This window comes from Rutidosis leptorrhynchoides, chromosome 7, assembly GCF_046630445.1.
Source record: "Rutidosis leptorrhynchoides isolate AG116_Rl617_1_P2 chromosome 7, CSIRO_AGI_Rlap_v1, whole genome shotgun sequence".
Lineage (NCBI taxonomy): Eukaryota > Viridiplantae > Streptophyta > Magnoliopsida > Asterales > Asteraceae > Rutidosis > Rutidosis leptorrhynchoides.
Genome location: NC_092339.1, coordinates 381,007,768 through 381,016,593, shown reverse-complemented (window position 1 = coordinate 381,016,593; position 8,826 = coordinate 381,007,768). Strand labels below are relative to the sequence as shown.

At 33.5% G+C, this 8,826-nt stretch overlaps 1 non-coding gene across 1 annotated transcript; it reads left to right on the top strand.

The window, feature by feature from the left end:
• The first annotated feature begins 8,302 nt into the window (after nucleotides 1–8,302).
• LOC139860999 (small nucleolar RNA R71) lies at nucleotides 8,303–8,409 on the top strand. The gene has a single exon (XR_011763621.1). It is a non-coding gene; the product is annotated as a small nucleolar RNA R71 (small nucleolar RNA).
• Nucleotides 8,410–8,826: the final 417 nt, after the last annotated feature.

Below are 8,826 nucleotides of genomic sequence, written 5' to 3'. Positions count from 1 at the left end.
TTGGGTATTCTACTGGCGGATGCATCGGAAATACTACGAAGGCATCAACATATTCTTGATGCGGATCATAATAAGGTACGTGTTGATCAGGTTGTTGTTGTTGTTCCTGTTGTTGCTCCGGTTCATATTGCATTTCTGGTTCAGGTTCTGGAGCAGGTTGTCTAGATGATGATGATGCACCATCAGTATTGGTAAATCTCTACAAAAAACATTAAACACAAAATTTGTGCATCCAAATATGCATTAGTGTTAGCAAAATAACAACTTGAAACAATTACAATAACATGTTTAATCAAAATTAAACTTATACACATTTTCGCAATTTTAACAATTCTACATTTTTTCAAATAAGCATATATGAAAATGTTTACAAAGTTCATAAGCATTCAACTCAAATAACATGTTAAAATAACCATTACTAGCAATTAAACAAGTGTCAAATGGCATTTACATCAATTTAATCAAGTTCATGAATTTTATACCTAAAAAGTCCACTTTAATTCTCAAAAATCATGTTTAGGATCAAAGTTTGGATCATTTAGCTACCTAAACATGTTACACTACTTAATTTAGCAATAATTCATGACAAAAATCGGCCATAACCTGTTTATATTAAAAAGCCCCAAATTGCTCAAGAACACAAACCCTAGATTCCTAAAAATTTTGAAGTTTTTGGCTTCAAATCATGTTAAATAGCATCAATCTAGGTTATACATGCATAAAATACTAACCATTTAACTCTAATTACACTAGAAATTAACAAAATCAAATTAGGAAAAATATAGCTCAAGAACACTAAAAATCAAATTTAAAGAGGTTTAGGGATGAAATTGTTACCCTTCTTGATAAACTTCTTATCAAATTCATGATTAGAGCGGATTATAGAGAGAAATTGGTTGATTTTGGTGAAAAATTGATGAATTTAGGGGTGTTTTTGGGAGATGGTTCGTGTATGTATGTGTAAAATGTTGGGAGCAGAAGCAGAATTCGCTGGTTTTATCAATCTGACCAGATATTGGTCCTCATACGATCGCATGAGGTTGAAGGCCAAACCCCATGCGATCGCATGGGGGTCTGGTATATTTTTTTTTATTTTATAAAAACCATTACTTTTAACACATAAATTAATAAAATTTTTAAAAATTTGTTTCTTTTTAGGAGTGGGGGCGTTTCGTATCGTTGTCCTAGTCCGTCCCTCGACAAAATTTTAAAATTTGTCATTTTTAAGCGCAGTTTTAAAAGCAAAAATTTTTCGGGGGTTTTTTTTTTTGGCATACTTTAATTCAATAACATTAAAAATAATGATAATAAAAGTTCACGTCCCTCCCTCGGATAAAGCAATTTAGGTTCAACGACCTAGTTTTCAACTCACTACGAATTTTAAAAATCAAATTTTTAACTTAGTGAAATAAAGTAAATTTTTGTTTTTAAATTCACATCAAACTTAAATTTAAAATGCATAAAATTAAAAATTCTTTTTATTAAAATTAAAAATTCACACTAAATTTATATTATGTTTTTGTTTTTATACATACAAACTTATATTAAAAATATTAATTTTTCAAATATTTACAAACTTAAATATATTAATTTTAAAAAGTTTACAATATTAATTTAATATTTATATATTAATTTTAAAAACATGGTAAAAATTAAAAAATAAAAATCTTTTTGGTCTTTTATCCCACTTTAATCAATCAAATATTATTAAAAATATACGCCCCTCTTTTCGGTAAAGTAATTTCGGTTCAACGACCTAGTTTTACTCCTGACGAATTTCTGAAATATTTTGGGTTAATTGATTAAAGATATTTATACCTTAAGAATAAACGGTAAATTTCGCAGTGATGTAATAAATTTTTGTATGATATCAATAATTTCGGTTACGCATACCTAATTTTATTGAATACCAATTTAATACTTTATAGCGAATGATTCAGCGTTTATTATCAAAAGGTTAAAAGCAATAAAAATAAAAACTGTACATACTTACCTATGAGAAAGAATTCTTAGAGACCTGCTTTGGCTGACTCATAGGAGAGTCGTGTGATTTGGTTCTCCATAGCTATGTAAGCATAACCTCGAATCTTCAATATATTTTCTTCTAAACATATAAACGGTCCTTCTCTGCATAGAGTAACAAATTCGGTGTTTGAATATGTTTGATTATTTGAACATTTACCTTCGTGTGACCATTTTCCGCATTTGTAACATCTTTCAAGGTGTCGTGCTCTTCTTTTTGTTGCGGATTTTGATTTTCCTTTACCAAAATGTATCTTATGATGATCTTTTCTGAGTTCTTTTCTTACTCCGTCCATTTTTTCTCTTATGAATGATACCAGTTCACTCGAAAGTGTGTCATTATTACGTTTAGTAATCATAGCGTGTAGCATTAGACCATGGTTCAGATCAAAGGAATTATTCATCTCGTAAAACCTAAAAAAAATAAAAATTCAGAATGGGGGGAGAAGACTAGTTCTTTAGGGTCTGCTAGGGAAAGACCATTCGGATTCCATTCTCGAGAACTACACGAAAACAGAATATCTAACTCTAACAGAAATATATATTACCCTAAAAAGATTCGAACCTCCCCACACTTAGTTAGCTGTGGTGTCGAAATTGTGATTAACTTCGTTTTCAATTGGACTATCAACAACTTGTATATCTTTGACTTTTACTTCAAGCCAATTGTTGATTTCCTCTGTAACTTTCACAAATTCAACTAACATTGCCTTTTCTTTTGGCGATAAATTGGATACTAATCAGTTACATAACTTAAAGTTTCCCTTAATCCTAACATCGTGAATCCGTTTATAAAGTTTCTTCGTTGAACTGTTAAAAACGGGTTCATCTAATTTCGTATCATCAACGGAGTTCTTTGTGATCGAATCATCATTAAGTGTTTCTTCATCTTCCCCACACTTATGTGTTTTTATTGGTCTAACAGTTTTGGTTGGTGGAGATCTAAACTTTCGGTTCACAAAGGTGATCGATTTATCACCATCCCTAAGTGTCATTATACCTTCCCTTACATCAATGAACGCCTCGGTGGTTGCTAAAAATGGGCTACCTAAAATTAGAGGAATATCAAGGTTTTCCTCCATATTAATAACTATGAAGTTTGCAACAAAGGTCAAACTTCCCACGTTAACAAGTAAATTCTTTGCTATTCCAACCGGGTGTTTAATGGTTAGGTCAAATGATTGAACACCTATTTTGGTTGGTTTTAATTTACCCATACCTAATCTTTTGTATAAGAAAAGAGGCATAATATTTGCACTTGCTCCTAAATCTGCGAGTCCATTATATATAGCACCATCATTAAGCAAGCAAGAAATGATAAATTCACCCGGGTCTCCTACTTTAGTAAGTCGAGTTGGTTTGTTAACCTTTTTCGGGTGTTCTTTTCTTGGTTCTTTCACTTCTATTTGAACTTCTTTTTCTTCATTTCTTGGAATGGGAGGTTTGTATAGAAATTCTTCTTCATCACTCCAATTTGAATCCTCCCCATTTTTCAATTTTGATTTTCATATGTTGTTGATAACATATTTATGTTTTCATTTAGAAGGTTTTCTTGGGTGGTGAAATTGTGATTGACTTCATTGTCAACTTCCATCGGACCATGTATGTAATGTTTAACTCTGTGACCATTAACTTTAAATTCAATCCCATTTGAATTTATTAATTCTACTGTTCCGTATGGGAAAACTCTTTTGACTATAAATGGTCCAGACCATCTTGATTTCAATTTTCCAGGAAATAACTTGAATTGTGAATTGAAAAGAAGAACTCTGTCTCCTTCTTTAAATTCTTTTGAACTTCTGATTCTTTTATCATGTCATTTCTTCGTTCTTTCCTTATAGATTAACGAATTTTCATATGCTTCATGTCTTAATTCTTCTAATTCGTTTAGTTGACTTAATCGTAGACGTCCGGCTTTATGTAAATCAAGATTACATGTCTTCAAAGCCCAAAATGCTTTGTGTTCAAAAGGTGTGGTTCCAATTGGAGTTTTGTAGGATGTTCTAAAAGCCCAGAGTGCATTCTCCAATTTCATGGACCATTCCTTCGGATTTGATCCTATGGTTTTCTCTAGAGTACGTTTTAAAGCTCGGTTGGTATTTTCAACTTGTCCACTTGTTTGTGGATGATAAGCGGTTGAGATTTTATGAGTTATTCCATATCTTTTGAGAACTTTTTCAAGTTGATTATTACAGAAATGAGTACCCCGATCACTTATTAAAGCTTTTGGTGTTCTGAACCTTGCAAAAAGACGTTTTAAGAAGTTGATTACAACTCGTGCATCATTAGTTGGGAGAGCTTGTGCTTCCGCCCATTTAGATACATAATCAATGGCAACGAGAATGTAGAGATTATTATGAGATTTTGGAAATGGACCCATAAAGTCAATACCCCAAATGTCAAATACTTCACATACTTGAATGACATTTTGTGGCATTTCATCACGTTGAATTATTTTTCCGGCCCTTTGACAAGCATCACAAGATTTACAAAGAAGGTGTGCGTCTTTGAAAATTGTAGGCCAATAGAATCCAGCATCGTAAAATTTTCTTGCTGTGAGTTGAGGCCCATAATGCCCTCCTGTTGGTCCTGTGTGACAATGGTTTAAGATTTGACTAGCTTCATCTCCGAATACACATTGGCGTATTATTCCATTAGGACAACTTTTAAACAAATGTGGATCTTCCCAGAAATAGTGTTTTATATCACTGAAAAATTTCTTTCGTTTTTGGTACGACAACCATTTTTCAAGGAATCCACATACTAAGTAGTTTGCATAGTCTGCAAATTATGGAATTTTATTATAATATATCTTTAATAGATATTCATCAGGAAAGTTGTCTTGTATAGCCGATTCATTTAGAACTTCTAATTCAGGATTTTCAAGACGAGAAAGATGATCAACGGCGAGATTTTCTGCTCCCTTTTTATCTCGGATTTCAATATCGAACTCTTGTAAGAGTAAGATCCAACGGATTAATCGTGGCTTGGCATCTTGTTTTGAAAATAGTTATCTAAGAGCAGAATGATCGGTTTTGTTAGAATGAGATATGAACGAAATTTGTCAAAAGCAAAGACAATGGCAAGGAGTTCTTTTTCAGTAGTTGTATAATTCGTTTGTGCTCCTTGTAATGTCTTACTAGCATAATAAATAGGTTGAAATCGTTTTTCAATCCTTTGTCCTAAAACGGCTCCCATTGCAAAATCACTTGCATCGCACATAAGTTCAAACGATAGATTCCAATTTGGAGTTATCATGATCGGCGCATTAGTGAGTTTTTCTTTAAGAATATTAAAAGATTTGATGCATTCATCTGAAAAGATGAATGGAGCATCCTTTTCTAGGAGTTTATTCATAAGAGTGGCAATTTTAGAAAAATCTTTTATGAAAAGTCGGTAAAAACCGGCATGCCCTAGAAAAATCCTAACTCCTCTAACATTGGTGGGATGTGGAAGTTTAGCAATTACATCTACTTTAGCTCTATCCACTTCAATTCCTTTCTTTGAAATTTTATGACCGAGAACGATGCCTTCTTTAACCATGAAATGGCATTTCTCCCAAATAAGAACTAGATTTGATTGTTCGCATCTAATAACCATTCGTTCAAGATTAACTAGACATGATTCAAATGTATCACCGAAGACTGAAAAGTCATCCATGAAAACTTCCATGCATTCTTCTATCATGTCGTGAAAAATCGCCATCATGCACCTTTGAAAGGTTGCAGGGGTGTTGCAAATTTCAAATGGCATGCATTTGTAAGCAAAAGTACGATAAGGGCACGTGAATGTGGTTTTCTCTTGATCTTCGGGTGCTATTGGAATTTGAAAATATCCGGAAAAACCGTCAAGAAAACAATAGTAACTGTTTCCGGCTAATCTTTCCAATATTTGATCAATAAAGGGTAAGGGAAAGTGATCTTTTCTGGTGGCGTCATTTAATTTTCTATAATCTATACAAACACGCCATCCTGTTACAGTCCTAGTAGGAATAAGCTCATTTTTCTCATTTGTGATGACAGTCATGCCACCCTTCTTAGGTACGCATTGAACTGGGCTTACCCATGGACTATCAGAGATTGGATAAATTAAACCTGCATCTAGCAGTTTAATAATTTCTTTCTTAACAACATCTTGCATATTAGGATTTAGTCTTCGTTGGCGTTGCACATACGTTTTATGACCTTCTTCCATAAGGATTTTATGTGTGCAATACGAAGGACTTATTCCTTTAATGTCATGAATTTTCCATGCAATAGCTGATTTATGAGCTTTTAGCACAGAAATGAGTTGAGATTTTTCATTTTCAGTAAGAGAAGACGATATTATTACAGGTAATTCAGATTCACCATGTAAATAAGCATATTCTAAATGGTTTGGAAGTGGCTTTAATTCTAATGTAGGTGGTTCTTCTATTGATGATTTATATCGATATCTGTCTTCTTCTTTTAGCATTTGAATTTCTTCTGTTGTTGGTTCATATCCATTAGCCATGAGTGTAGCTAACATTTCTGTTTCATTAATTGGTTCAGTTCCTTTTCCTAACGAACATTCTCCTGTTCCTTGTAATTCTGGAAATTCTTCTAACAATTCTGCATGTGAATCTATAGTTTGAATATAATAACATGTATCATCTGCAGATTGCAGTTGTTGCATTGCTCTATCAACCGAAAAGGTAACACTCTCGTCCTCTATACTTAGGGTCAGTTTCTTACCAAACACGTCTATTATTGCTTTAGCCGTGTTTAAGAATGGTCTTCCTAATATGAGAGGAACTCGAGAATCTTCTTTCATGTCTAGAATAACAAAATCTACTGGAAATACTAAAGTACCAACTTTAACTAGCATGTTCTCCATTATCCCTCTAAGATATTTTACTAATCGATCGGCTAGTTGTATACTTATTCGTGTAGGTTTCAATTCTCCAAGGTCTAGTTTAGTGTATAGTGAATACGGCATTAAATTTATACTAACACCTAAGTCCGCCAATGCTTCTATTAAACTAAGACTACCCAGAAAACATGGAATTGTGAAACTTCCTGGATCTGATAATTTTTCTGCTATCTTATTCAACAGCACTGCAGAACAATTAGCATTCATAGTAACAGCCGAGAGTTCTTCCATTTTCTTTCTATTTGTGATTAGATCTTTCAGAAATTTAGCATATCTAGGCATTCCTGAAATTACATCAATGAAAGAAAGATTTACATTTATCTGTTTAAACATATTCAAGAATTTGGATTGCTCGGCTTCAAGTCTTTCTTTTTTCTTTGTACTCGGGTAAGGAAGTGGTGGTTGGTATGGTTTAACATAAGGTTTTGCCTTAACTGTGTTATCTTCATTAACCTTTTCAACTACCGGTTCTGTTTCCTTATCTTGCTCAGGTTGTGGTTCTTGTGTAGTAGGAATAGCTTCATCAGAGATTACAGGCATTTCAGGTGGTTTAAGTGTAATACCACTTCTTGTGGTAATTACTTTAGCTGTTTTATTCTGGGGGTTAGCATTTGTATCACTAGGTAGACTTCCCGGTTTTCTTTCACCTATTAACCTTGCTAGGTTGCTTACTTCTTATTCCAAATTTTGAATAGAAGCTTGTTGATTTCTAAATGCTTGAGCATTTTGTTCATTCGTTTGTTTCTGAGATGTGAAAAATTGAGTTTGAGATTCAACTAGCTTCAACATCATATCTTCTAAATTTGGCTTTTTATCATCTGTTTGTGGTGATTTGTTTTGAAAAATAGGCCTTTGCTGATTGTAAGTATTATTGGATACTTGTTGATTGCTAGGACCTTGTTGGTTGTTGTATGGAACATTTCGGTTATAGTTCTAATTTTGATTGTACATTGGTCTTGGCGGTTGATAATTATTCTGATAATTATTTCCAGGCCTTTGGTTCATGTATGAAACATTCTCTCTTTGTTCCATTGTTAGTTCAATACTGAGACAATCTTTTGTCAAATGTGGTCCTCCACACTGGTCACAACTAATTCGTATTGAGTGGATATCTTTAGTCATCTTTTCCATTCGTCTCTCGACAGCATCTATCTTTGCAGAAATGGAATCAAAGTCGTGGCTAGAATCGGCTCTAGCTGCTTTAGATGATCTAACGATATCTTTTTCTTGGTGCCATTCATGTGAGTGGGAAGCAGTATTATCAATAATTTTATAAGCGTCAGTTGCGGTTTTCTTCATAATGGAACCACCAGCTGCTATATCGATGTCTTTTCTTGTAGTAATGTCGCATCCTTGGTAGAATATTTGTACTATTTGACAAGTGTCTAAACCATGTTGCGGACATCCTCTTAATAACTTTTCAAATCTTGTCCACGCTTCATATAGAGTTTCATTTGACTTTTGTGTGAATGTAACAATTTCTCCTTGAAGTCTCATGGCTTTAGATGCCGGAAAGAATTGTTTAAGAAAATTTTCAACTAAAACGTCCCATGTATCAATCGCCCCTTCAGGTAACGATTCTAACCAATCTTTGGCTTCTCCCTTTAATGTCCAGGGAAATAACATGAGATATATCTGTTCATCCTCAACTTCTCTGATTTTAAATAGAGTACAGATCCTATTAAAGGTAAGAAGATGTTCATTTGGATCTTCCTTCGGCGCACCACTAAATTGGCATTGATTAGTTACCATGTGTAGGATTTGTCCTTTGATTTCATAATCTGGCGCATTAATGTCTGGTTGAGTAATTGCGTGACCTTGGCCAGTGCGTTTAGCTCTCATTCGTTCTTCCATACTTAGAGGTTCCAGATTCTTCATGATTAAATTTGTTGAATCTGAATCACTAGAGGA